At 33.8% G+C, this 27,780-nt stretch overlaps 22 non-coding genes across 22 annotated transcripts; 11 read left to right on the top strand and 11 right to left on the bottom strand.

Moving 5' to 3' along the window:
* Positions 1-1,145: 1,145 nt before the first annotated feature.
* Positions 1,146-1,217, top strand: TRNAQ-CUG (transfer RNA glutamine (anticodon CUG)). Its single transcript has one exon. It is a non-coding gene; the product is annotated as a tRNA-Gln (tRNA).
* Positions 1,218-2,042: 825 nt separating this feature from the next.
* Positions 2,043-2,114, bottom strand: TRNAQ-UUG (transfer RNA glutamine (anticodon UUG)). Its single transcript has one exon. It is a non-coding gene; the product is annotated as a tRNA-Gln (tRNA).
* A 1,550-nt stretch (positions 2,115-3,664) lies between these two features.
* On the top strand, positions 3,665-3,736 carry TRNAQ-CUG (transfer RNA glutamine (anticodon CUG)). Its single transcript has one exon. It is a non-coding gene; the product is annotated as a tRNA-Gln (tRNA).
* Positions 3,737-4,562: 826 nt separating this feature from the next.
* Positions 4,563-4,634, bottom strand: TRNAQ-UUG (transfer RNA glutamine (anticodon UUG)). Its single transcript has one exon. It is a non-coding gene; the product is annotated as a tRNA-Gln (tRNA).
* Positions 4,635-6,184: 1,550 nt separating this feature from the next.
* TRNAQ-CUG (transfer RNA glutamine (anticodon CUG)) lies at positions 6,185-6,256 on the top strand. Its single transcript has one exon. It is a non-coding gene; the product is annotated as a tRNA-Gln (tRNA).
* An 826-nt stretch (positions 6,257-7,082) lies between these two features.
* Positions 7,083-7,154, bottom strand: TRNAQ-UUG (transfer RNA glutamine (anticodon UUG)). Its single transcript has one exon. It is a non-coding gene; the product is annotated as a tRNA-Gln (tRNA).
* A 1,550-nt stretch (positions 7,155-8,704) lies between these two features.
* On the top strand, positions 8,705-8,776 carry TRNAQ-CUG (transfer RNA glutamine (anticodon CUG)). The gene has a single exon. It is a non-coding gene; the product is annotated as a tRNA-Gln (tRNA).
* Positions 8,777-9,602: 826 nt separating this feature from the next.
* TRNAQ-UUG (transfer RNA glutamine (anticodon UUG)) lies at positions 9,603-9,674 on the bottom strand. Its single transcript has one exon. It is a non-coding gene; the product is annotated as a tRNA-Gln (tRNA).
* Positions 9,675-11,224: 1,550 nt separating this feature from the next.
* TRNAQ-CUG (transfer RNA glutamine (anticodon CUG)) lies at positions 11,225-11,296 on the top strand. Its single transcript has one exon. It is a non-coding gene; the product is annotated as a tRNA-Gln (tRNA).
* Positions 11,297-12,122: 826 nt separating this feature from the next.
* Positions 12,123-12,194, bottom strand: TRNAQ-UUG (transfer RNA glutamine (anticodon UUG)). Its single transcript has one exon. It is a non-coding gene; the product is annotated as a tRNA-Gln (tRNA).
* A 1,550-nt stretch (positions 12,195-13,744) lies between these two features.
* On the top strand, positions 13,745-13,816 carry TRNAQ-CUG (transfer RNA glutamine (anticodon CUG)). The gene has a single exon. It is a non-coding gene; the product is annotated as a tRNA-Gln (tRNA).
* Positions 13,817-14,642: 826 nt separating this feature from the next.
* Positions 14,643-14,714, bottom strand: TRNAQ-UUG (transfer RNA glutamine (anticodon UUG)). The gene has a single exon. It is a non-coding gene; the product is annotated as a tRNA-Gln (tRNA).
* Positions 14,715-16,264: 1,550 nt separating this feature from the next.
* On the top strand, positions 16,265-16,336 carry TRNAQ-CUG (transfer RNA glutamine (anticodon CUG)). The gene has a single exon. It is a non-coding gene; the product is annotated as a tRNA-Gln (tRNA).
* Positions 16,337-17,162: 826 nt separating this feature from the next.
* TRNAQ-UUG (transfer RNA glutamine (anticodon UUG)) lies at positions 17,163-17,234 on the bottom strand. Its single transcript has one exon. It is a non-coding gene; the product is annotated as a tRNA-Gln (tRNA).
* A 1,550-nt stretch (positions 17,235-18,784) lies between these two features.
* TRNAQ-CUG (transfer RNA glutamine (anticodon CUG)) lies at positions 18,785-18,856 on the top strand. Its single transcript has one exon. It is a non-coding gene; the product is annotated as a tRNA-Gln (tRNA).
* Positions 18,857-19,682: 826 nt separating this feature from the next.
* TRNAQ-UUG (transfer RNA glutamine (anticodon UUG)) lies at positions 19,683-19,754 on the bottom strand. The gene has a single exon. It is a non-coding gene; the product is annotated as a tRNA-Gln (tRNA).
* Positions 19,755-21,304: 1,550 nt separating this feature from the next.
* On the top strand, positions 21,305-21,376 carry TRNAQ-CUG (transfer RNA glutamine (anticodon CUG)). Its single transcript has one exon. It is a non-coding gene; the product is annotated as a tRNA-Gln (tRNA).
* Positions 21,377-22,202: 826 nt separating this feature from the next.
* On the bottom strand, positions 22,203-22,274 carry TRNAQ-UUG (transfer RNA glutamine (anticodon UUG)). Its single transcript has one exon. It is a non-coding gene; the product is annotated as a tRNA-Gln (tRNA).
* Positions 22,275-23,824: 1,550 nt separating this feature from the next.
* TRNAQ-CUG (transfer RNA glutamine (anticodon CUG)) lies at positions 23,825-23,896 on the top strand. The gene has a single exon. It is a non-coding gene; the product is annotated as a tRNA-Gln (tRNA).
* An 826-nt stretch (positions 23,897-24,722) lies between these two features.
* Positions 24,723-24,794, bottom strand: TRNAQ-UUG (transfer RNA glutamine (anticodon UUG)). The gene has a single exon. It is a non-coding gene; the product is annotated as a tRNA-Gln (tRNA).
* A 1,550-nt stretch (positions 24,795-26,344) lies between these two features.
* On the top strand, positions 26,345-26,416 carry TRNAQ-CUG (transfer RNA glutamine (anticodon CUG)). The gene has a single exon. It is a non-coding gene; the product is annotated as a tRNA-Gln (tRNA).
* Positions 26,417-27,242: 826 nt separating this feature from the next.
* TRNAQ-UUG (transfer RNA glutamine (anticodon UUG)) lies at positions 27,243-27,314 on the bottom strand. The gene has a single exon. It is a non-coding gene; the product is annotated as a tRNA-Gln (tRNA).
* Positions 27,315-27,780: the final 466 nt, after the last annotated feature.

The following is a 27,780-nucleotide window of genomic DNA, read 5'->3' as shown; positions in this document are numbered from 1 at the left end:
AAAAACATCTCATTTACTTATAAACTTGTACATATCCACTTTACACGTATGTATCTCCCTATATCTTGCTATATGTCTCTGTATATTTATAGGACAACATAAACACATACATTATAAAAATGCATATAATTAGTAAAGGTGAAAATAATGAAAAGTTGTTGCCTCTCCACATTTGAAACATGAGCTTCTTCTCCTTACTCTTCTATATGTCATGAAATTGAGATAGTCACTTTTTACTCAATTTTGATCTAACAATATAGTTAATTTATACAAAGCATATCATATGATTTGTGAATAATCTTAAAACAGAAAATTAGATCAGTACCTGTGAGGCCTCCAAGCAAAAGCGTATGTTTCACGATTGCAGATCGACTGTTGAAAATCAGCATGAAAAACGTTTTATTTCACAATTTCCATACTAATATACAAAAAACATTTGTACTATCTGAATGATACCGTCATTGTGGTTCTCTAGGTTTGATTTAAGAACACTTCTCTTTCAAAATGTGCTAAATTCGCCTTATCAATAGCGCAGAAAGCTTCAAAAAGGGATGCTGGGAATCAGGCCTCTGAAATGCATTTCAGAAAAACAGGATAGGATTTCTTAATGTCACACTATTTTGTGTAGGAATGTGATGTAAACGTATTATAATGTTTGTATTTCTGTAACTTGTTCAAGCTGATGGACGTTTTGAAAGGAATCAATAATTGTCTCTTTCAACCTACTGGTGTTGGATTTGAGCTATCAATAAACAAAGATGACAGAAATGGAAAAGGTCAAGAGTAATAAAATAGTACCCCCAAGATTTGGACTGGTACCTTTGCATGCAAAGTCCAAAATGCCAATCATTGCTCTTTGGCACAGCCCATGTGAGAGACAAAGAAATGGGTGTATTAGTTTGGAAATGTAAAATGTTTTAATATGACACAGTCAAAGATGATCATTATGATATAACTTGCCTATCCTGATAAACGTTTGCATATTTAACACTGTTATGGAGAATGTATCTGAACAGAATCAAATCACATTATAGCTCTTTACACTATGAGCATTCAACAGAGATATCCTTTCATCAATGTAAGAAATGCCCCCGCACTAATGCGCTCTCTTTTGTCTCAATGGAAAAATGACTCATGTATGGGAGGGTTCCATGGTGTAATGGTTAGCACTCTGGACTCTGAATCCAGCGATCCGAGATCAAATCTCGGTGGGACCTACTTGAATTATGAGATTTACTATTTCACCCATTTCTTAGAATTTGGTCTTGGAAAAACATAACGTCAATGTTTTATACTGATACTTATCAACGTATAAGTATGCATCTATGTATACATAGCTATATCCGTCTAGATAGCGATAAGACTATATAAAGAAATCAATTATTCATGAACATATGTATTGAAGCTGAAAACTAAAAACTGTTGTTTCCCATCCACAATTTAAACGTTAGGTTCATTTCCTCTCTCATCTATATGACCAGTAATGAGATAGTTAATTTTTGCTGATTTCTTATATGACAACATGCTTGACTTACACAGTGCATTTAATTGTGAATTTCTTTGAAAGAGAAATTCAGATTATTACCTTTGACACGTCTTTCGAAAGATTTTACTTTATGGTTATGGATTTACTTTAGAAAATCAGAGTGTAAATATATGTGTGTCTGAATTTCACGATTGTTATTCAAAACGTCATATCTTCTGTCCCCATAATACACAATTTGATTCCTCAAGTTTTGTTTTAATGAAGGATTTCCAATTAAAAAGTTCCATCTTCCCCTTATCAATAACAGTAAGATTTAAGAAAGTAATATCTTGCATCAGCCCCCTGTGATGAGTTTGAGAAAACAGAGTCAGCTCGCAAAATGTCTCATTATTTTGAGCCATTTAATTTCCATGTTTTCTAAAAGTTCTATCATTTGCTCACATCGAATAGACTTTCAGAATACAATCAATAAATTAATGTTTCACTCTACCCGTGTTAGATTTGTGATATTTATGAATACACTTGACAAAAAAAATTTGATCAACAGTCATGAAAGTGGTCCCACCGAGATTTGAACTCGGATCCTTGGATTCAAAGTCCAAAGTGCTAACCACTACACCATGGAACCTCCCATGTGACAAGGGAGCAAATTGCTGCAGCAATGTGAACATTTCAAAGTTTTTAATGTTCTACAGTCAAAGACCAACAGAATGTTATTACCTTTCTATTCTGTTCAACTTTTGCATATTGAACTATGTTAGGGAAGGATGTTGCCCAGAGGACTCAAGTAACGCTATCACTCTGTTGAACAGTACTTTTTATGTGAGATACGATTTTGCAATAAAAGATAAGATTCCCCCGTGAATGCAATCTCTTCTCTCAAAATGAAAAGCTCAACCTGGTACAGGTGGGTTGATGGTATCATGCTTAGCACTCTAGACTCTGAAAACCGGGATCTGAGTACAAATCACAGTGGGACTTATCTAAACTTTACGATTTTCTTTTCCATTCAGTTCTTAGAATTATTAATTGGAAAAACATCTCATTTACTTATAAACTTGTACATATCCACTTTACACGTATGTATCTCCCTATATCTTGCTATATGTCTCTGTATATTTATAGGACAACATAAACACATACATTATAAAAATGCATATAATTAGTAGAGGTGAAAACAATGAAAAGTTGTTGCCTATCCACATTTGAAACATGAGCTTCTTCTCCTTACTCTTCTATATGTCATGAAATTGAGATAGTCACTTTTTACTCAATTTTGATCTAACAATATAGTTAATTTATACAAAGCATATCATATGATTTGTGAATAATCTTAAAACAGAAAATTAGATCAGTACCTGTGAGGCCTCCAAGCAAAAGCGTATGTTTCACGATTGCAGATCGACTGTTGAAAATCAGCATGAAAAACGTTTTATTTCACAATTTCCATACTAATATACAAAAAACATTTGTACTATCTGAATGATACCGTCATTGTGGTTCTCTAGGTTTGATTTAAGAACACTTCTCTTTCAAAATGTGCTAAATTCGCCTTATCAATAGCGCAGAAAGCTTCAAAAAGGGATGCTGGGAATCAGGCCTCTGAAATGCATTTCAGAAAAACAGGATAGGATTTCTTAATGTCACACTATTTTGTGTAGGAATGTGATGTAAACGTATTATAATGTTTGTATTTCTGTAACTTGTTCAAGCTGATGGACGTTTTGAAAGGAATCAATAATTGTCTCTTTCAACCTACTGGTGTTGGATTTGAGCTATGAATAAACAAAGATGACAGAAATGGAAAAGGTCAAAAGTAATAAAATAGTACCCCCAAGATTTGGACTGGTACCTTTGCATGCAAAGTCCAACGTGCCAATCATTGCACTTTGGCGCAGCCCATGTGAGAGACAAAGAAATGGGTGTATTAGTTTGGAAATGTAAAATGTTTTAATATGACACAGTCAAAGATGATCATTATGATATAACTTGCCTATCCTGATAAACGTTTGCATATTTAACACTGTTATGGAGAATGTATCTGAACAGAATCAAATCACATTATAGCTCTTTACACTATGAGCATTCAACAGAGATATCGTTTCATCAATGTAAGAAATGCCCCTGCACTAATGCGCTCTCTTTTGTCTCAATGGAAAAATGACTCATGTATGGGAGGGTTCCTTGGTGTAATGGTTAGCACTCTGGACTCTGAATCCAGCGATCCGAGTTCAAATCTCGGTGGGACCTACTTGAATTATGAGATTTACTATTTCACCAATTTCTTAGAATTTGGTCTTGGAAAAACATAACGTCAATGTTTTATACTGATACTAATCAACGTATAAGTATGCATCTATGTATACATAGCTATATCCGTCTAGATAGCGATAAGACTATATAAAGAAATCAATTATTCATAAACATATGTATTGAAGCTGAAAACTAAAAACTGTAGTTTCCCATCCACAATTTAAACGTTAGGTTCATTTCCTCTCTCATCTATATGACCAGTAATGAGATAGTTAATTTTTGCTGATTTCTTATATGACAACATGCTTGACTTACACAGTGCATTTAATTGTGAATTTCTTTGAAAGAGAAATTCAGATTATTACCTTTGACACGTCTTTCGAAAGATTTTACTTTATGGTTATGGATTTACTTTAGAAAATCAGAGTGTAAATATATGTGTGTCTGAATTTCACGATTGTTATTCAAAACGTCATATCTTCTGTCCCCATAATACACAATTTGATTCCTCAAGTTTTGTTTTAATGAAGGATTTCCAATTAAAAAGTTCCATCTTCCCCTTATCAATAACAGTAAGATTTAAGAAAGTAATATCTTGCATCAGCCCCCTGTGATGAGTTTGAGAAAACAGAGTCAGCTCGCAAAATGTCTCATTATTTTGAGCCATTTAATTTCCATGTTTTCTAAAAGTTCTATCATTTGCTCACATCGAATAGACTTTCAGAATACAATCAATAAATTAATGTTTCACTCTACCCGTGTTAGATTTGTGATATTTATGAATACACTTGACAAAAAAAGATTTGATCAACAGTCATGAAAGTGGTCCCACCGAGATTTGAACTCGGATCCTTGGATTCAAAGTCCAAAGTGCTAACCACTACACCATGGAACCTCCCATGTGACAAGGGAGCAAATTGCTGCAGCAATGTGAACATTTCAAAGTTTTTAATGTTCTACAGTCAAAGACCAACAGAATGTTATTACCTTTCTATTCTGTTCAACTTTTGCATATTGAACTATGTTAGGGAAGGATGTTGCCCAGAGGACTCAAGTAACGCTATCACTCTGTTGAACAGTACTTTTTATGTGAGATACGATTTTGCAATAAAAGATAAGATTCCCCCGTGAATGCAATCTCTTCTCTCAAAATGAAAAGCTCAACCTGGTACAGGTGGGTTGATGGTATCATGCTTAGCACTCTAGACTCTGAAAACCGGGATCTGAGTACAAATCACAGTGGGACTTATCTAAACTTTACGATTTTCTTTTCCATTCAGTTCTTAGAATTATTAATTGGAAAAACATCTCATTTACTTATAAACTTGTACATATCCACTTTACACGTATGTATCTCCCTATATCTTGCTATATGTCTCTGTATATTTATAGGACAACATAAACACATACATTATAAAAATGCATATAATTAGTAAAGGTGAAAATAATGAAAAGTTGTTGCCTCTCCACATTTGAAACATGAGCTTCTTCTCCTTACTCTTCTATATGTCATGAAATTGAGATAGTCACTTTTTACTCAATTTTGATCTAACAATATAGTTAATTTATACAAAGCATATCATATGATTTGTGAATAATCTTAAAACAGAAAATTAGATCAGTACCTGTGAGGCCTCCAAGCAAAAGCGTATGTTTCACGATTGCAGATCGACTGTTGAAAATCAGCATGAAAAACGTTTTATTTCACAATTTCCATACTACTATACAAAAAACATTTGTACTATCTGAATGATACCGTCATTGTGGTTCTCTAGGTTTGATTTAAGAACACTTCTCTTTCAAAATGTGCTAAATTCGCCTTATCAATAGCGCAGAAAGCTTCAAAAAGGGATGCTGGGAATCAGGCCTCTGAAATGCATTTCAGAAAAACAGGATAGGATTTCTTAATGTCACACTATTTTGTGTAGGAATGTGATGTAAACGTATTATAATGTTTGTATTTCTGTAACTTGTTCAAGCTGATGGACGTTTTGAAAGGAATCAATAATTGTCTCTTTCAACCTACTGGTGTTGGATTTGAGCTATCAATAAACAAAGATGACAGAAATGGAAAAGGTCAAGAGTAATAAAATAGTACCCCCAAGATTTGGACTGGTACCTTTGCATGCAAAGTCCAAAATGCCAATCATTGCTCTTTGGCACAGCCCATGTGAGAGACAAAGAAATGGGTGTATTAGTTTGGAAATGTAAAATGTTTTAATATGACACAGTCAAAGATGATCATTATGATATAACTTGCCTATCCTGATAAACGTTTGCATATTTAACACTGTTATGGAGAATGTATCTGAACAGAATCAAATCACATTATAGCTCTTTACACTATGAGCATTCAACAGAGATATCCTTTCATCAATGTAAGAAATGCCCCCGCACTAATGCGCTCTCTTTTGTCTCAATGGAAAAATGACTCATGTAAGGGAGGGTTCCATGGTGTAATGGTTAGCACTCTGGACTCTGAATCCAGCGATCCGAGATCAAATCTCGGTGGGACCTACTTGAATTATGAGATTTACTATTTCACCCATTTCTTAGAATTTGGTCTTGGAAAAACATAACGTCAATGTTTTATACTGATACTTATCAACGTATAAGTATGCATCTATGTATACATAGCTATATCCGTCTAGATAGCGATAAGACTATATAAAGAAATCAATTATTCATGAACATATGTATTGAAGCTGAAAACTAAAAACTGTTGTTTCCCATCCACAATTTAAACGTTAGGTTCATTTCCTCTCTCATCTATATGACCAGTAATGAGATAGTTAATTTTTGCTGATTTCTTATATGACAACATGCTTGACTTACACAGTGCATTTAATTGTGAATTTCTTTGAAAGAGAAATTCAGATTATTACCTTTGACACGTCTTTCGAAAGATTTTACTTTATGGTTATGGATTTACTTTAGAAAATCAGAGTGTAAATATATGTGTGTCTGAATTTCACGATTGTTATTCAAAACGTCATATCTTCTGTCCCCATAATACACAATTTGATTCCTCAAGTTTTGTTTTAATGAAGGATTTCCAATTAAAAAGTTCCATCTTCCCCTTATCAATAACAGTAAGATTTAAGAAAGTAATATCTTGCATCAGCCCCCTGTGATGAGTTTGAGAAAACAGAGTCAGCTCGCAAAATGTCTCATTATTTTGAGCCATTTAATTTCCATGTTTTCTAAAAGTTCTATCATTTGCTCACATCGAATAGACTTTCAGAATACAATCAATAAATTAATGTTTCACTCTACCCGTGTTAGATTTGTGATATTTATGAATACACTTGACAAAAAAAGATTTGATCAACAGTCATGAAAGTGGTCCCACCGAGATTTGAACTCGGATCCTTGGATTCAAAGTCCAAAGTGCTAACCACTACACCATGGAACCTCCCATGTGACAAGGGAGCAAATTGCTGCAGCAATGTGAACATTTCAAAGTTTTTAATGTTCTACAGTCAAAGACCAACAGAATGTTATTACCTTTCTATTCTGTTCAACTTTTGCATATTGAACTATGTTAGGGAAGGATGTTGCCCAGAGGACTCAAGTAACGCTATCACTCTGTTGAACAGTACTTTTTATGTGAGATACGATTTTGCAATAAAAGATAAGATTCCCCCGTGAATGCAATCTCTTCTCTCAAAATGAAAAGCTCAACCTGGTACAGGTGGGTTGATGGTATCATGCTTAGCACTCTAGACTCTGAAAACCGGGATCTGAGTACAAATCACAGTGGGACTTATCTAAACTTTACGATTTTCTTTTCCATTCAGTTCTTAGAATTATTAATTGGAAAAACATCTCATTTACTTATAAACTTGTACATATCCACTTTACACGTATGTATCTCCCTATATCTTGCTATATGTCTCTGTATATTTATAGGACAACATAAACACATACATTATAAAAATGCATATAATTAGTAGAGGTGAAAACAATGAAAAGTTGTTGCCTATCCACATTTGAAACATGAGCTTCTTCTCCTTACTCTTCTATATGTCATGAAATTGAGATAGTCACTTTTTACTCAATTTTGATCTAACAATATAGTTAATTTATACAAAGCATATCATATGATTTGTGAATAATCTTAAAACAGAAAATTAGATCAGTACCTGTGAGGCCTCCAAGCAAAAGCGTATGTTTCACGATTGCAGATCGACTGTTGAAAATCAGCATGAAAAACGTTTTATTTCACAATTTCCATACTAATATACAAAAAACATTTGTACTATCTGAATGATACCGTCATTGTGGTTCTCTAGGTTTGATTTAAGAACACTTCTCTTTCAAAATGTGCTAAATTCGCCTTATCAATAGCGCAGAAAGCTTCAAAAAGGGATGCTGGGAATCAGGCCTCTGAAATGCATTTCAGAAAAACAGGATAGGATTTCTTAATGTCACACTATTTTGTGTAGGAATGTGATGTAAACGTATTATAATGTTTGTATTTCTGTAACTTGTTCAAGCTGATGGACGTTTTGAAAGGAATCAATAATTGTCTCTTTCAACCTACTGGTGTTGGATTTGAGCTATGAATAAACAAAGATGACAGAAATGGAAAAGGTCAAAAGTAATAAAATAGTACCCCCAAGATTTGGACTGGTACCTTTGCATGCAAAGTCCAACGTGCCAATCATTGCACTTTGGCGCAGCCCATGTGAGAGACAAAGAAATGGGTGTATTAGTTTGGAAATGTAAAATGTTTTAATATGACACAGTCAAAGATGATCATTATGATATAACTTGCCTATCCTGATAAACGTTTGCATATTTAACACTGTTATGGAGAATGTATCTGAACAGAATCAAATCACATTATAGCTCTTTACACTATGAGCATTCAACAGAGATATCGTTTCATCAATGTAAGAAATGCCCCTGCACTAATGCGCTCTCTTTTGTCTCAATGGAAAAATGACTCATGTATGGGAGGGTTCCTTGGTGTAATGGTTAGCACTCTGGACTCTGAATCCAGCGATCCGAGTTCAAATCTCGGTGGGACCTACTTGAATTATGAGATTTACTATTTCACCAATTTCTTAGAATTTGGTCTTGGAAAAACATAACGTCAATGTTTTATACTGATACTAATCAACGTATAAGTATGCATCTATGTATACATAGCTATATCCGTCTAGATAGCGATAAGACTATATAAAGAAATCAATTATTCATAAACATATGTATTGAAGCTGAAAACTAAAAACTGTAGTTTCCCATCCACAATTTAAACGTTAGGTTCATTTCCTCTCTCATCTATATGACCAGTAATGAGATAGTTAATTTTTGCTGATTTCTTATATGACAACATGCTTGACTTACACAGTGCATTTAATTGTGAATTTCTTTGAAAGAGAAATTCAGATTATTACCTTTGACACGTCTTTCGAAAGATTTTACTTTATGGTTATGGATTTACTTTAGAAAATCAGAGTGTAAATATATGTGTGTCTGAATTTCACGATTGTTATTCAAAACGTCATATCTTCTGTCCCCATAATACACAATTTGATTCCTCAAGTTTTGTTTTAATGAAGGATTTCCAATTAAAAAGTTCCATCTTCCCCTTATCAATAACAGTAAGATTTAAGAAAGTAATATCTTGCATCAGCCCCCTGTGATGAGTTTGAGAAAACAGAGTCAGCTCGCAAAATGTCTCATTATTTTGAGCCATTTAATTTCCATGTTTTCTAAAAGTTCTATCATTTGCTCACATCGAATAGACTTTCAGAATACAATCAATAAATTAATGTTTCACTCTACCCGTGTTAGATTTGTGATATTTATGAATACACTTGACAGAAAAAGATTTGATCAACAGTCATGAAAGTGGTCTCACCGAGATTTGAACTCGGATCCTTGGATTCAAAGTCCAAAGTGCTAACCATTACACCATGGAACCTCCCATGTGACAAGGGAGCAAATTGCTGCAGCAATGTGAACATTTCAAAGTTTTTAATGTTCTACAGTCAAAGACCAACAGAATGTTATTACTTTTCTATTCTGTTCAACTTTTGCATATTGAACTATGTTAGGGAAGGATGTTGCCAAGAGGACTCAAGTAACGCTATCACTCTGTTGAACAGTACTTTTTATGTGAGATACGATTTTGCAATAAAAGATAAGATTCCCCCGTGAATGCAATCTCTTCTCTCAAAATGAAAAGCTCAACCTGGTACAGGTGGGTTGATGGTATCATGCTTAGCACTCTAGACTCTGAAAACCGGGATCTGAGTACAAATCACAGTGGGACTTATCTAAACTTTACGATTTTCTTTTCCATTCAGTTCTTAGAATTATTAATTGGAAAAACATCTCATTTACTTATAAACTTGTACATATCCACTTTACACGTATGTATCTCCCTATATCTTGCTATATGTCTCTGTATATTTATAGGACAACATAAACACATACATTATAAAAATGCATATAATTAGTAGAGGTGAAAACAATGAAAAGTTGTTGCCTATCCACATTTGAAACATGAGCTTCTTCTCCTTACTCTTCTATATGTCATGAAATTGAGATAGTCACTTTTTACTCAATTTTGATCTAACAATATAGTTAATTTATACAAAGCATATCATATGATTTGTGAATAATCTTAAAACAGAAAATTAGATCAGTACCTGTGAGGCCTCCAAGCAAAAGCGTATGTTTCACGATTGCAGATCGACTGTTGAAAATCAGCATGAAAAACGTTTTATTTCACAATTTCCATACTAATATACAAAAAACATCTGTACTATCTGAATGATACCGTCATTGTGGTTCTCTAGGTTTGATTTAAGAACACTTCTCTTTCAAAATGTGCTAAATTCGCCTTATCAATAGCGCAGAAAGCTTCAAAAAGGGATGCTGGGAATCAGGCCTCTGAAATGCATTTCAGAAAAACAGGATAGGATTTCTTAATGTCACACTATTTTGTGTAGGAATGTGATGTAAACGTATTATAATGTTTGTATTTCTGTAACTTGTTCAAGCTGATGGACGTTTTGAAAGGAATCAATAATTGTCTCTTTCAACCTACTGGTGTTGGATTTGAGCTATGAATAAACAAAGATGACAGAAATGGAAAAGGTCAAAAGTAATAAAATAGTACCCCCAAGATTTGGACTGGTACCTTTGCATGCAAAGTCCAACGTGCCAATCATTGCACTTTGGCGCAGCCCATGTGAGAGACAAAGAAATGGGTGTATTAGTTTGGAAATGTAAAATGTTTTAATATGACACAGTCAAAGATGATCATTATGATATAACTTGCCTATCCTGATAAACGTTTGCATATTTAACACTGTTATGGAGAATGTATCTGAACAGAATCAAATCACATTATAGCTCTTTACACTATGAGCATTCAACAGAGATATCGTTTCATCAATGTAAGAAATGCCCCTGCACTAATGCGCTCTCTTTTGTCTCAATGGAAAAATGACTCATGTATGGGAGGGTTCCTTGGTGTAATGGTTAGCACTCTGGACTCTGAATCCAGCGATCCGAGTTCAAATCTCGGTGGGACCTACTTGAATTATGAGATTTACTATTTCACCAATTTCTTAGAATTTGGTCTTGGAAAAACATAACGTCAATGTTTTATACTGATACTAATCAACGTATAAGTATGCATCTATGTATACATAGCTATATCCGTCTAGATAGCGATAAGACTATATAAAGAAATCAATTATTCATAAACATATGTATTGAAGCTGAAAACTAAAAACTGTAGTTTCCCATCCACAATTTAAACGTTAGGTTCATTTCCTCTCTCATCTATATGACCAGTAATGAGATAGTTAATTTTTGCTGATTTCTTATATGACAACATGCTTGACTTACACAGTGCATTTAATTGTGAATTTCTTTGAAAGAGAAATTCAGATTATTACCTTTGACACGTCTTTCGAAAGATTTTACTTTATGGTTATGGATTTACTTTAGAAAATCAGAGTGTAAATATATGTGTGTCTGAATTTCACGATTGTTATTCAAAACGTCATATCTTCTGTCCCCATAATACACAATTTGATTCCTCAAGTTTTGTTTTAATGAAGGATTTCCAATTAAAAAGTTCCATCTTCCCCTTATCAATAACAGTAAGATTTAAGAAAGTAATATCTTGCATCAGCCCCCTGTGATGAGTTTGAGAAAACAGAGTCAGCTCGCAAAATGTCTCATTATTTTGAGCCATTTAATTTCCATGTTTTCTAAAAGTTCTATCATTTGCTCACATCGAATAGACTTTCAGAATACAATCAATAAATTAATGTTTCACTCTACCCGTGTTAGATTTGTGATATTTATGAATACACTTGACAGAAAAAGATTTGATCAACAGTCATGAAAGTGGTCTCACCGAGATTTGAACTCGGATCCTTGGATTCAAAGTCCAAAGTGCTAACCATTACACCATGGAACCTCCCATGTGACAAGGGAGCAAATTGCTGCAGCAATGTGAACATTTCAAAGTTTTTAATGTTCTACAGTCAAAGACCAACAGAATGTTATTACTTTTCTATTCTGTTCAACTTTTGCATATTGAACTATGTTAGGGAAGGATGTTGCCAAGAGGACTCAAGTAACGCTATCACTCTGTTGAACAGTACTTTTTATGTGAGATACGATTTTGCAATAAAATATAAGATTCCCCCGTGAATGCAATCTCTTCTCTCAAAATGAAAAGCTCAACCTGGTACAGGTGGTTTGATGGTATCATGCTTAGCACTCTAGACTCTGAAAACCGGGATCTGAGTACAAATCACAGTGGGACTTATCTAAACTTTACGATTTTCTTTTCCATTCAGTTCTTAGAATTATTAATTGGAAAAACATCTCATTTACTTATAAACTTGTACATATCCACTTTACACGTATGTATCTCCCTATATCTTGCTATATGTCTCTGTATATTTATAGGACAACATAAACACATACATTATAAAAATGCATATAATTAGTAGAGGTGAAAATAATGAAAAGTTGTTGCCTCTCCACATTTGAAACATGAGCTTCTTCTCCTTACTCTTCTATATGTCATGAAATTGAGATAGTCACTTTTTACTCAATTTTGATCTAACAATATAGTTGATTTATACAAAGCATATCATATGATTTGTGAATAATCTTAAAACAGAAAATTAGATCAGTACCTGTGAGGCCTCCAAGCAAAAGCTTATGTTTCACGATTGCAGATCGACTGTTGAAAATCAGCATGAAAAACGTTTTATTTCACAATTTCCATACTAATATACAAAAAACATTTGTACTATCTGAATGATACTGTCATTGTGGTTCTCTAGGTTTGATTTAAGAACACTTCTCTTTCAAAATGTGCTAAATTCGCCTTATCAATAGCGCAGAAAGCTTCAAAAAGGGATGCTGGGAATCAGGCCTCTGAAATGCATTTCAGAAAAACAGGATAGGATTTCTTAATGTCACACTATTTTGTGTAGGAATGTGATGTAAACGTATTATAATGTTTGTATTTCTGTAACTTGTTCAAGCTGATGGACGTTTTGAAAGGAATCAATAATTGTCTCTTTCAACCTACTGGTGTTGGATTTGAGCTATGAATAAACAAAGATGACAGAAATGGAAAAGGTCAAAAGTAATAAAATAGTACCCCCAAGATTTGGACTGGTACCTTTGCATGCAAAGTCCAACGTGCCAATCATTGCTCTTTGTCGCAGCCCATGTGAGAGACAAAGAAATGGGTGTATTAGTTTGGAAATGTAAAATGTTTTAATATGACACAGTCAAAGATGATCATTATGATATAACTTGCCTATCCTGATAAACGTTTGCATATTTAACACTGTTATGGAGAATGTATCTGAACAGAATCAAATCACATTATAGCTCTTTACACTATGAACATTCAACAGAGATATCGTTTCATCAATGTAAGAAATGCCCCTGCACTAATGCGCTCTCTTTTGTCTCAATGGAAAAATGACTCATGTATGGGAGGGTTCCTTGGTGTAATGGTTAGCACTCTGGACTCTGAATCCAGCGATCCGAGTTCAAATCTCGGTGGGACCTACTTGAATTATGAGATTTACTATTTCACCAATTTCTTAGAATTTGGTCTTGGAAAAACATAACGTCAATGTTTTATACTGATACTAATCAACGTATAAGTATGCATCTATGTATACATAGCTATATCCGTCTAGATAGCGATAAGACTATATAAAGAAATCAATTATTCATAAACATATGTATTGAAGCTGAAAACTAAAAACTGTAGTTTCCCATCCACAATTTAAACGTTAGGTTCATTTCCTCTCTCATCTATATGACCAGTAATGAGATAGTTAATTTTTGCTGATTTCTTATATGACAACATGCTTGACTTACACAGTGCATTTAATTGTGAATTTCTTTGAAAGAGAAATTCAGATTATTACCTTTGACACGTCTTTCGAAAGATTTTACTTTATGGTTATGGATTTACTTTAGAAAATCAGAGTGTAAATATATGTGTGTCTGAATTTCACGATTGTTATTCAAAACGTCATATCTTCTGTCCCCATAATACACAATTTGATTCCTCAAGTTTTGTTTTAATGAAGGATTTCCAATTAAAAAGTTCCATCTTCCCCTTATCAATAACAGTAAGATTTAAGAAAGTAATATCTTGCATCAGCCCCCTGTGATGAGTTTGAGAAAACAGAGTCAGCTCGCAAAATGTCTCATTATTTTGAGCCATTTAATTTCCATGTTTTCTAAAAGTTCTATCATTTGCTCACATCGAATAGACTTTCAGAATACAATCAATAAATTAATGTTTCACTCTACCCGTGTTAGATTTGTGATATTTATGAATACACTTGACAGAAAAAGATTTGATCAACAGTCATGAAAGTGGTCTCACCGAGATTTGAACTCGGATCCTTGGATTCAAAGTTCAAAGTGCTAACCATTACACCATGGAACCTCCCATGTGACAAGGGAGCAAATTGCTGCAGCAATGTGAACATTTCAAAGTTTTTAATGTTCTACAGTCAAAGACCAACAGAATGTTATTACTTTTCTATTCTGTTCAACTTTTGCATATTGAACTATGTTAGGGAAGGATGTTGCCAAGAGGACTCAAGTAACGCTATCACTCTGTTGAACAGTACTTTTTATGTGAGATACGATTTTGCAATAAAATATAAGATTCCCCCGTGAATGCAATCTCTTCTCTCAAAATGAAAAGCTCAACCTGGTACAGGTGGTTTGATGGTATCATGCTTAGCACTCTAGACTCTGAAAACCGGGATCTGAGTACAAATCACAGTGGGACTTATCTAAACTTTACGATTTTCTTTTCCATTCAGTTCTTAGAATTATTAATTGGAAAAACATCTCATTTACTTATAAACTTGTACATATCCACTTTACACGTATGTATCTCCCTATATCTTGCTATATGTCTCTGTATATTTATAGGACAACATAAACACATACATTATAAAAATGCATATAATTAGTAGAGGTGAAAATAATGAAAAGTTGTTGCCTCTCCACATTTGAAACATGAGCTTCTTCTCCTTACTCTTCTATATGTCATGAAATTGAGATAGTCACTTTTTACTCAATTTTGATCTAACAATATAGTTGATTTATACAAAGCATATCATATGATTTGTGAATAATCTTAAAACAGAAAATTAGATCAGTACCTGTGAGGCCTCCAAGCAAAAGCTTATGTTTCACGATTGCAGATCGACTGTTGAAAATCAGCATGAAAAACGTTTTATTTCACAATTTCCATACTAATATACAAAAAACATTTGTACTATCTGAATGATACTGTCATTGTGGTTCTCTAGGTTTGATTTAAGAACACTTCTCTTTCAAAATGTGCTAAATTCGCCTTATCAATAGCGCAGAAAGCTTCAAAAAGGGATGCTGGGAATCAGGCCTCTGAAATGCATTTCAGAAAAACAGGATAGGATTTCTTAATGTCACACTATTTTGTGTAGGAATGTGATGTAAACGTATTATAATGTTTGTATTTCTGTAACTTGTTCAAGCTGATGGACGTTTTGAAAGGAATCAATAATTGTCTCTTTCAACCTACTGGTGTTGGATTTGAGCTATGAATAAACAAAGATGACAGAAATGGAAAAGGTCAAAAGTAATAAAATAGTACCCCCAAGATTTGGACTGGTACCTTTGCATGCAAAGTCCAACGTGCCAATCATTGCTCTTTGTCGCAGCCCATGTGAGAGACAAAGAAATGGGTGTATTAGTTTGGAAATGTAAAATGTTTTAATATGACACAGTCAAAGATGATCATTATGATATAACTTGCCTATCCTGATAAACGTTTGCATATTTAACACTGTTATGGAGAATGTATCTGAACAGAATCAAATCACATTATAGCTCTTTACACTATGAACATTCAACAGAGATATCGTTTCATCAATGTAAGAAATGCCCCTGCACTAATGCGCTCTCTTTTGTCTCAATGGAAAAATGACTCATGTATGGGAGGGTTCCTTGGTGTAATGGTTAGCACTCTGGACTCTGAATCCAGCGATCCGAGTTCAAATCTCGGTGGGACCTACTTGAATTATGAGATTTACTATTTCACCAATTTCTTAGAATTTGGTCTTGGAAAAACATAACGTCAATGTTTTATACTGATACTAATCAACGTATAAGTATGCATCTATGTATACATAGCTATATCCGTCTAGATAGCGATAAGACTATATAAAGAAATCAATTATTCATAAACATATGTATTGAAGCTGAAAACTAAAAACTGTAGTTTCCCATCCACAATTTAAATGTTAGGTTCATTTCCTCTCTCATCTATATGACCAGTAATGAGATAGTTAATTTTTGCTGATTTCTTATATGACAACATGCTTGACTTACACAGTGCATTTAATTGTGAATTTCTTTGAAAGAGAAATTCAGATTATTACCTTTGACACGTCTTTCGGAAGATTTTACTTTATGGTTATGGATTTACTTTAGAAAATCAGAGTGTAAATATATGTGTGTCTGAATTTCACGATTGTTATTCAAAACGTCATATCTTCTGTCCCCATAATACACAATTTGATTCCTCAAGTTTTGTTTTAATGAAGGATTTCCAATTAAAAAGTTCCATCTTCCCCTTATCAATAACAGTAAGATTTAAGAAAGTAATATCTTGCATCAGCCCCCTGTGATGAGTTTGAGAAAACAGAGTCAGCTCGCAAAATGTCTCATTATTTTGAGCCATTTAATTTCCATGTTTTCTAAAAGTTCTATCATTTGCTCACATCGAATAGACTTTCAGAATACAATCAATAAATTAATGTTTCACTCTACCCGTGTTAGATTTGTGATATTTATGAATACACTTGACAGAAAAAGATTTGATCAACAGTCATGAAAGTGGTCTCACCGAGATTTGAACTCGGATCCTTGGATTCAAAGTCCAAAGTGCTAACCATTACACCATGGAACCTCCCATGTGACAAGGGAGCAAATTGCTGCAGCAATGTGAACATTTCAAAGTTTTTAATGTTCTACAGTCAAAGACCAACAGAATGTTATTACTTTTCTATTCTGTTCAACTTTTGCATATTGAACTATGTTAGGGAAGGATGTTGCCCAGAGGACTCAAGTAACGCTATCACTCTGTTGAACAGTACTTTTTATGTGAGATACGGTTTTGCAATAAAATATAAGATTCCCCCGTGAATGCAATCTCTTCTCTCAAAATGAAAAGCTCAACCTGGTACAGGTGGTTTGATGGTATCATGCTTAGCACTCTAGACTCTGAAAACCGGGATCTGAGTACAAATCACAGTGGGACTTATCTAAACTTTACGATTTTCTTTTCCATTCAGTTCTTAGAATTATTAATTGGAAAAACATCTCATTTACTTATAAACTTGTACATATCCACTTTACACGTATGTATCTCCCTATATCTTGCTATATGTCTCTGTATATTTATAGGACAACATAAACACATACATTATAAAAATGCATATAATTAGTAGAGGTGAAAATAATGAAAAGTTGTTGCCTCTCCACATTTGAAACATGAGCTTCTTCTCCTTACTCTTCTATATGTCATGAAATTGAGATAGTCACTTTTTACTCAATTTTGATCTAACAATATAGTTGATTTATACAAAGCATATCATATGATTTGTGAATAATCTTAAAACAGAAAATTAGATCAGTACCTGTGAGGCCTCCAAGCAAAAGCTTATGTTTCACGATTGCAGATCGACTGTTGAAAATCAGCATGAAAAACGTTTTATTTCACAATTTCCATACTAATATACAAAAAACATTTGTACTATCTGAATGATACTGTCATTGTGGTTCACTAGGTTTGATTTAAGAACACTTCTCTTTCAAACTGTGCTAAATTCGCCTTATCAATAGCGCAGAAAGCTTCAAAAAGGGATGCTGGGAATCAGGCCTCTGAAATGCATTTCAGAAAAACAGGATAGGATTTCTTAATGTCACACTATTTTGTGTAGGAATGTGATGTAAACGTATTATAATGTTTGTATTTCTGTAACTTGTTCAAGCTGATGGACGTTTTGAAAGGAATCAATAATTGTCTCTTTCAACCTACTGGTGTTGGATTTGAGCTATGAATAAACAAAGATGACAGAAATGGAAAAGGTCAAAAGTAATAAAATAGTACCCCCAAGATTTGGACCGGTACCTTTGCATGCAAAGTCCAACGTGCCAATCATTGCACTTTGGCGCAGCCCATGTGAGAGACAAAGAAATGGGTGTATTAGTTTGGAAATGTAAAATGTTTTAATATGACACAGTCAAAGATGATCATTATGATATAACTTGCCTATCCTGATAAACGTTTGCATATTTAACACTGTTATGGAGAATGTATCTGAACAGAATCAAATCACATTATAGCTCTTTACACTATGAGCATTCAACAGAGATATCGTTTCATCAATGTAAGAAATGCCCCTGCACTAATGCGCTCTCTTTTGTCTCAATGGAAAAATGACTCATGTATGGGAGGGTTCCTTGGTGTAATGGTTAGCACTCTGGACTCTGAATCCAGCGATCCGAGTTCAAATCTCGGTGGGACCTACTTGAATTATGAGATTTACTATTTCACCAATTTCTTAGAATTTGGTCTTGGAAAAACATAACGTCAATGTTTTATACTGATACTAATCAACGTATAAGTATGCATCTATGTATACATAGCTATATCCGTCTAGATAGCGATAAGACTATATAAAGAAATCAATTATTCATAAACATATGTATTGAAGCTGAAAACTAAAAACTGTTGTTTCCCATCCACAATTTAAACGTTAGGTTCATTTCCTCTCTCATCTATATGACCAGTAATGAGATAGTTAATTTTTGCTGATTTCTTATATGACAACATGCTTGACTTACACAGTGCATTTAATTGTGAATTTCTTTGAAAGAGAAATTCAGATTATTACCTTTGACACGTCTTTCGAAAGATTTTACTTTATGGTTATGGATTTACTTTAGAAAATCAGAGTGTAAATATATGTGTGTCTGAATTTCACGATTGTTATTCAAAATGTCATATCTTCTGTCCCCATAATACACAATTTGATTCCTCAAGTTTTGTTTTAATGAAGGATTTCCAATTAAAAAGTTCCATCTTCCCCTTATCAATAACAGTAAGATTTAAGAAAGTAATATCTTGCATCAGCCCCCTGTGATGAGTTTGAGAAAACAGAGTCAGCTCGCAAAATGTCTCATTATTTTGAGCCATTTAATTTCCATGTTTTCTAAAAGTTCTATCATTTGCTCACATCGAATAGACTTTCAGAATACAATCAATAAATTAATGTTTCACTCTACCCGTGTTAGATTTGTGATATTTATGAATACACTTGACAGAAAAAGATTTGATCAACAGTCATGAAAGTGGTCTCACCGAGATTTGAACTCGGATCCTTGGATTCAAAGTCCAAAGTGCTAACCATTACACCATGGAACCTCCCATGTGACAAGGGAGCAAATTGCTGCAGCAATGTGAACATTTCAAAGTTTTTAATGTTCTACAGTCAAAGACCAACAGAATGTTATTACTTTTCTATTCTGTTCAACTTTTGCATATTGAACTATGTTAGGGAAGGATGTTGCCAAGAGGACTCAAGTAACGCTATCACTCTGTTGAACAGTACTTTTTATGTGAGATACGATTTTGCAATAAAATATAAGATTCCCCCGTGAATGCAATCTCTTCTCTCAAAATGAAAAGCTCAACCTGGTACAGGTGGTTTGATGGTATCATGCTTAGCACTCTAGACTCTGAAAACCGGGATCTGAGTACAAATCACAGTGGGACTTATCTAAACTTTACGATTTTCTTTTCCATTCAGTTCTTAGAATTATTAATTGGAAAAACATCTCATTTACTTATAAACTTGTACATATCCACTTTACACGTATGTATCTCCCTATATCTTGCTATATGTCTCTGTATATTTATAGGACAACATAAACACATACATTATAAAAATGCATATAATTAGTAGAGGTGAAAATAATGAAAAGTTGTTGCCTCTCCACATTTGAAACATGAGCTTCTTCTCCTTACTCTTCTATATGTCATGAAATTGAGATAGTCACTTTTTACTCAATTTTGATCTAACAATATAGTTGATTTATACAAAGCATATCATATGATTTGTGAATAATCTTAAAACAGAAAATTAGATCAGTACCTGTGAGGCCTCCAAGCAAAAGCTTATGTTTCACGATTGCAGATCGACTGTTGAAAATCAGCATGAAAAGCGTTTTATTTCACAATTTCCATACTAATATACAAAAAACATTTGTACTATCTGAATGATACTGTCATTGTGGTTCTCTAGGTTTGATTTAAGAACACTTCTCTTTCAAAATGTGCTAAATTCGCCTTATCAATAGCGCAGAAAGCTTCAAAAAGGGATGCTGGGAATCAGGCCTCTGAAATGCATTTCAGAAAAACAGGATAGGATTTCTTAATGTCACACTATTTTGTGTAGGAATGTGATGTAAACGTATTATAATGTTTGTATTTCTGTAACTTGTTCAAGCTGATGGACGTTTTGAAAGGAATCAATAATTGTCTCTTTCAACCTACTGGTGTTGGATTTGAGCTATGAATAAACAAAGATGACAGAAATGGAAAAGGTCAAAAGTAATAAAATAGTACCCCCAAGATTTGGACTGGTACCTTTGCATGCAAAGTCCAACGTGCCAATCATTGCTCTTTGTCGCAGCCCATGTGAGAGACAAAGAAATGGGTGTATTAGTTTGGAAATGTAAAATGTTTTAATATGACACAGTCAAAGATGATCATTATGATATAACTTGCCTATCCTGATAAACGTTTGCATATTTAACACTGTTATGGAGAATGTATCTGAACAGAATCAAATCACATTATAGCTCTTTACACTATGAGCATTCAACAGAGATATCGTTTCATCAATGTAAGAAATGCCCCTGCACTAATGCGCTCTCTTTTGTCTCAATGGAAAAATGACTCATGTATGGGAGGGTTCCTTGGTGTAATGGTTAGCACTCTGGACTCTGAATCCAGCGATCCGAGTTCAAATCTCGGTGGGACCTACTTGAATTATGAGATTTACTATTTCACCAATTTCTTAGAATTTGGTCTTGGAAAAACATAACGTCAATGTTTTATACTGATACTAATCAACGTATAAGTATGCATCTATGTATACATAGCTATATCCGTCTAGATAGCGATAAGACTATATAAAGAAATCAATTATTCATAAACATATGTATTGAAGCTGAAAACTAAAAACTGTAGTTTCCCATCCACAATTTAAACGTTAGGTTCATTTCCTCTCTCATCTATATGACCAGTAATGAGATAGTTAATTTTTGCTGATTTCTTATATGACAACATGCTTGACTTACACAGTGCATTTAATTGTGAATTTCTTTGAAAGAGAAATTCAGATTATTACCTTTGACACGTCTTTCGAAAGATTTTACTTTATGGTTATGGATTTACTTTAGAAAATCAGAGTGTAAATATATGTGTGTCTGAATTTCACGATTGTTATTCAAAACGTCATATCTTCTGTCCCCATAATACACAATTTGATTCCTCAAGTTTTGTTTTAATGAAGGATTTCCAATTAAAAAGTTCCATCTTCCCCTTATCAATAACAGTAAGATTTAAGAAAGTAATATCTTGCATCAGCCCCCTGTGATGAGTTTGAGAAAACAGAGTCAGCTCGCAAAATGTCTCATTATTTTGAGCCATTTAATTTCCATGTTTTCTAAAAGTTCTATCATTTGCTCACATCGAATAGACTTTCAGAATACAATCAATAAATTAATGTTTCACTCTACCCGTGTTAGATTTGTGATATTTATGAATACACTTGACAAAAAAAGATTTGATCAACAGTCATGAAAGTGGTCCCACCGAGATTTGAACTCGGATCCTTGGATTCAAAGTCCAAAGTGCTAACCACTACACCATGGAACCTCCCATGTGACAAGGGAGCAAATTGCTGCAGCAATGTGAACATTTCAAAGTTTTTAATGTTCTACAGTCAAAGACCAACAGAATGTTATTACCTTTCTATTCTGTTCAACTTTTGCATATTGAACTATGTTAGGGAAGGATGTTGCCCAGAGGACTCAAGTAACGCTATCACTCTGTTGAACAGTACTTTTTATGTGAGATACGATTTTGCAATAAAAGATAAGATTCCCCCGTGAATGCAATCTCTTCTCTCAAAATGAAAAGCTCAACCTGGTACAGGTGGGTTGATGGTATCATGCTTAGCACTCTAGACTCTGAAAACCGGGATCTGAGTACAAATCACAGTGGGACTTATCTAAACTTTACGATTTTCTTTTCCATTCAGTTCTTAGAATTATTAATTGGAAAAACATCTCATTTACTTATAAACTTGTACATATCCACTTTACACGTATGTATCTCCCTATATCTTGCTATATGTCTCTGTATATTTATAGGACAACATAAACACATACATTATAAAAATGCATATAATTAGTAGAGGTGAAAACAATGAAAAGTTGTTGCCTATCCACATTTGAAACATGAGCTTCTTCTCCTTACTCTTCTATATGTCATGAAATTGAGATAGTCACTTTTTACTCAATTTTGATCTAACAATATAGTTAATTTATACAAAGCATATCATATGATTTGTGAATAATCTTAAAACAGAAAATTAGATCAGTACCTGTGAGGCCTCCAAGCAAAAGCGTATGTTTCACGATTGCAGATCGACTGTTGAAAATCAGCATGAAAAACGTTTTATTTCACAATTTCCATACTAATATACAAAAAACATTTGTACTATCTGAATGATACCGTCATTGTGGTTCTCTAGGTTTGATTTAAGAACACTTCTCTTTCAAAATGTGCTAAATTCGCCTTATCAATAGCGCAGAAAGCTTCAAAAAGGGATGCTGGGAATCAGGCCTCTGAAATGCATTTCAGAAAAACAGGATAGGATTTCTTAATGTCACACTATTTTGTGTAGGAATGTGATGTAAACGTATTATAATGTTTGTATTTCTGTAACTTGTTCAAGCTGATGGACGTTTTGAAAGGAATCAATAATTGTCTCTTTCAACCTACTGGTGTTGGATTTGAGCTATGAATAAACAAAGATGACAGAAATGGAAAAGGTCAAAAGTAATAAAATAGTACCCCCAAGATTTGGACTGGTACCTTTGCATGCAAAGTCCAACGTGCCAATCATTGCACTTTGGCGCAGCCCATGTGAGAGACAAAGAAATGGGTGTATTAGTTTGGAAATGTAAAATGTTTTAATATGACACAGTCAAAGATGATCATTATGATATAACTTGCCTATCCTGATAAACGTTTGCATATTTAACACTGTTATGGAGAATGTATCTGAACAGAATCAAATCACATTATAGCTCTTTACACTATGAGCATTCAACAGAGATATCGTTTCATCAATGTAAGAAATGCCCCTGCACTAATGCGCTCTCTTTTGTCTCAATGGAAAAATGACTCATGTATGGGAGGGTTCCTTGGTGTAATGGTTAGCACTCTGGACTCTGAATCCAGCGATCCGAGTTCAAATCTCGGTGGGACCTACTTGAATTATGAGATTTACTATTTCACCAATTTCTTAGAATTTGGTCTTGGAAAAACATAACGTCAATGTTTTATACTGATACTAATCAACGTATAAGTATGCATCTATGTATACATAGCTATATCCGTCTAGATAGCGATAAGACTATATAAAGAAATCAATTATTCATAAACATATGTATTGAAGCTGAAAACTAAAAACTGTAGTTTCCCATCCACAATTTAAACGTTAGGTTCATTTCCTCTCTCATCTATATGACCAGTAATGAGATAGTTAATTTTTGCTGATTTCTTATATGACAACATGCTTGACTTACACAGTGCATTTAATTGTGAATTTCTTTGAAAGAGAAATTCAGATTATTACCTTTGACACGTCTTTCGAAAGATTTTACTTTATGGTTATGGATTTACTTTAGAAAATCAGAGTGTAAATATATGTGTGTCTGAATTTCACGATTGTTATTCAAAACGTCATATCTTCTGTCCCCATAATACACAATTTGATTCCTCAAGTTTTGTTTTAATGAAGGATTTCCAATTAAAAAGTTCCATCTTCCCCTTATCAATAACAGTAAGATTTAAGAAAGTAATATCTTGCATCAGCCCCCTGTGATGAGTTTGAGAAAACAGAGTCAGCTCGCAAAATGTCTCATTATTTTGAGCCATTTAATTTCCATGTTTTCTAAAAGTTCTATCATTTGCTCACATCGAATAGACTTTCAGAATACAATCAATAAATTAATGTTTCACTCTACCCGTGTTAGATTTGTGATATTTATGAATACACTTGACAGAAAAAGATTTGATCAACAGTCATGAAAGTGGTCTCACCGAGATTTGAACTCGGATCCTTGGATTCAAAGTCCAAAGTGCTAACCATTACACCATGGAACCTCCCATGTGACAAGGGAGCAAATTGCTGCAGCAATGTGAACATTTCAAAGTTTTTAATGTTCTACAGTCAAAGACCAACAGAATGTTATTACTTTTCTATTCTGTTCAACTTTTGCATATTGAACTATGTTAGGGAAGGATGTTGCCAAGAGGACTCAAGTAACGCTATCACTCTGTTGAACAGTACTTTTTATGTGAGATACGATTTTGCAATAAAAGATAAGATTCCCCCGTGAATGCAATCTCTTCTCTCAAAATGAAAAGCTCAACCTGGTACAGGTGGGTTGATGGTATCATGCTTAGCACTCTAGACTCTGAAAACCGGGATCTGAGTACAAATCACAGTGGGACTTATCTAAACTTTACGATTTTCTTTTCCATTCAGTTCTTAGAATTATTAATTGGAAAAACATCTCATTTACTTATAAACTTGTACATATCCACTTTACACGTATGTATCTCCCTATATCTTGCTATATGTCTCTGTATATTTATAGGACAACATAAACACATACATTATAAAAATGCATATAATTAGTAGAGGTGAAAACAATGAAAAGTTGTTGCCTATCCACATTTGAAACATGAGCTTCTTCTCCTTACTCTTCTATATGTCATGAAATTGAGATAGTCACTTTTTACTCAATTTTGATCTAACAATATAGTTAATTTATACAAAGCATATCATATGATTTGTGAATAATCTTAAAACAGAAAATTAGATCAGTACCTGTGAGGCCTCCAAGCAAAAGCGTATGTTTCACGATTGCAGATCGACTGTTGAAAATCAGCATGAAAAACGTTTTATTTCACAATTTCCATACTAATATACAAAAAACATCTGTACTATCTGAATGATACCGTCATTGTGGTTCTCTAGGTTTGATTTAAGAACACTTCTCTTTCAAAATGTGCTAAATTCGCCTTATCAATAGCGCAGAAAGCTTCAAAAAGGGATGCTGGGAATCAGGCCTCTGAAATGCATTTCAGAAAAACAGGATAGGATTTCTTAATGTCACACTATTTTGTGTAGGAATGTGATGTAAACGTATTATAATGTTTGTATTTCTGTAACTTGTTCAAGCTGATGGACGTTTTGAAAGGAATCAATAATTGTCTCTTTCAACCTACTGGTGTTGGATTTGAGCTATGAATAAACAAAGATGACAGAAATGGAAAAGGTCAAAAGTAATAAAATAGTACCCCCAAGATTTGGACTGGTACCTTTGCATGCAAAGTCCAACGTGCCAATCATTGCACTTTGGCGCAGCCCATGTGAGAGACAAAGAAATGGGTGTATTAGTTTGGAAATGTAAAATGTTTTAATATGACACAGTCAAAGATGATCATTATGATATAACTTGCCTATCCTGATAAACGTTTGCATATTTAACACTGTTATGGAGAATGTATCTGAACAGAATCAAATCACATTATAGCTCTTTACACTATGAGCATTCAACAGAGATATCGTTTCATCAATGTAAGAAATGCCCCTGCACTAATGCGCTCTCTTTTGTCTCAATGGAAAAATGACTCATGTATGGGAGGGTTCCTTGGTGTAATGGTTAGCACTCTGGACTCTGAATCCAGCGATCCGAGTTCAAATCTCGGTGGGACCTACTTGAATTATGAGATTTACTATTTCACCAATTTCTTAGAATTTGGTCTTGGAAAAACATAACGTCAATGTTTTATACTGATACTAATCAACGTATAAGTATGCATCTATGTATACATAGCTATATCCGTCTAGATAGCGATAAGACTATATAAAGAAATCAATTATTCATAAACATATGTATTGAAGCTGAAAACTAAAAACTGTAGTTTCCCATCCACAATTTAAACGTTAGGTTCATTTCCTCTCTCATCTATATGACCAGTAATGAGATAGTTAATTTTTGCTGATTTCTTATATGACAACATGCTTGACTTACACAGTGCATTTAATTGTGAATTTCTTTGAAAGAGAAATTCAGATTATTACCTTTGACACGTCTTTCGAAAGATTTTACTTTATGGTTATGGATTTACTTTAGAAAATCAGAGTGTAAATATATGTGTGTCTGAATTTCACGATTGTTATTCAAAACGTCATATCTTCTGTCCCCATAATACACAATTTGATTCCTCAAGTTTTGTTTTAATGAAGGATTTCCAATTAAAAAGTTCCATCTTCCCCTTATCAATAACAGTAAGATTTAAGAAAGTAATATCTTGCATCAGCCCCCTGTGATGAGTTTGAGAAAACAGAGTCAGCTCGCAAAATGTCTCATTATTTTGAGCCATTTAATTTCCATGTTTTCTAAAAGTTCTATCATTTGCTCACATCGAATAGACTTTCAGAATACAATCAATAAATTAATGTTTCACTCTACCCGTGTTAGATTTGTGATATTTATGAATACACTTGACAGAAAAAGATTTGATCAACAGTCATGAAAGTGGTCTCACCGAGATTTGAACTCGGATCCTTGGATTCAAAGTCCAAAGTGCTAACCATTACACCATGGAACCTCCCATGTGACAAGGGAGCAAATTGCTGCAGCAATGTGAACATTTCAAAGTTTTTAATGTTCTACAGTCAAAGACCAACAGAATGTTATTACTTTTCTATTCTGTTCAACTTTTGCATATTGAACTATGTTAGGGAAGGATGTTGCCAAGAGGACTCAAGTAACGCTATCACTCTGTTGAACAGTACTTTTTATGTGAGATACGATTTTGCAATAAAATATAAGATTCCCCCGTGAATGCAATCTCTTCTCTCAAAATGAAAAGCTCAACCTGGTACAGGTGGTTTGATGGTATCATGCTTAGCACTCTAGACTCTGAAAACCGGGATCTGAGTACAAATCACAGTGGGACTTATCTAAACTTTACGATTTTCTTTTCCATTCAGTTCTTAGAATTATTAATTGGAAAAACATCTCATTTACTTATAAACTTGTACATATCCACTTTACACGTATGTATCTCCCTA

Source organism: Lissotriton helveticus, chromosome 4_1, assembly GCF_964261635.1.
Source record: "Lissotriton helveticus chromosome 4_1, aLisHel1.1, whole genome shotgun sequence".
NCBI classification, from domain to species: Eukaryota; Metazoa; Chordata; class Amphibia; order Caudata; family Salamandridae; genus Lissotriton; species Lissotriton helveticus.
This window is presented reverse-complemented; position numbering and strand designations above follow the sequence as displayed.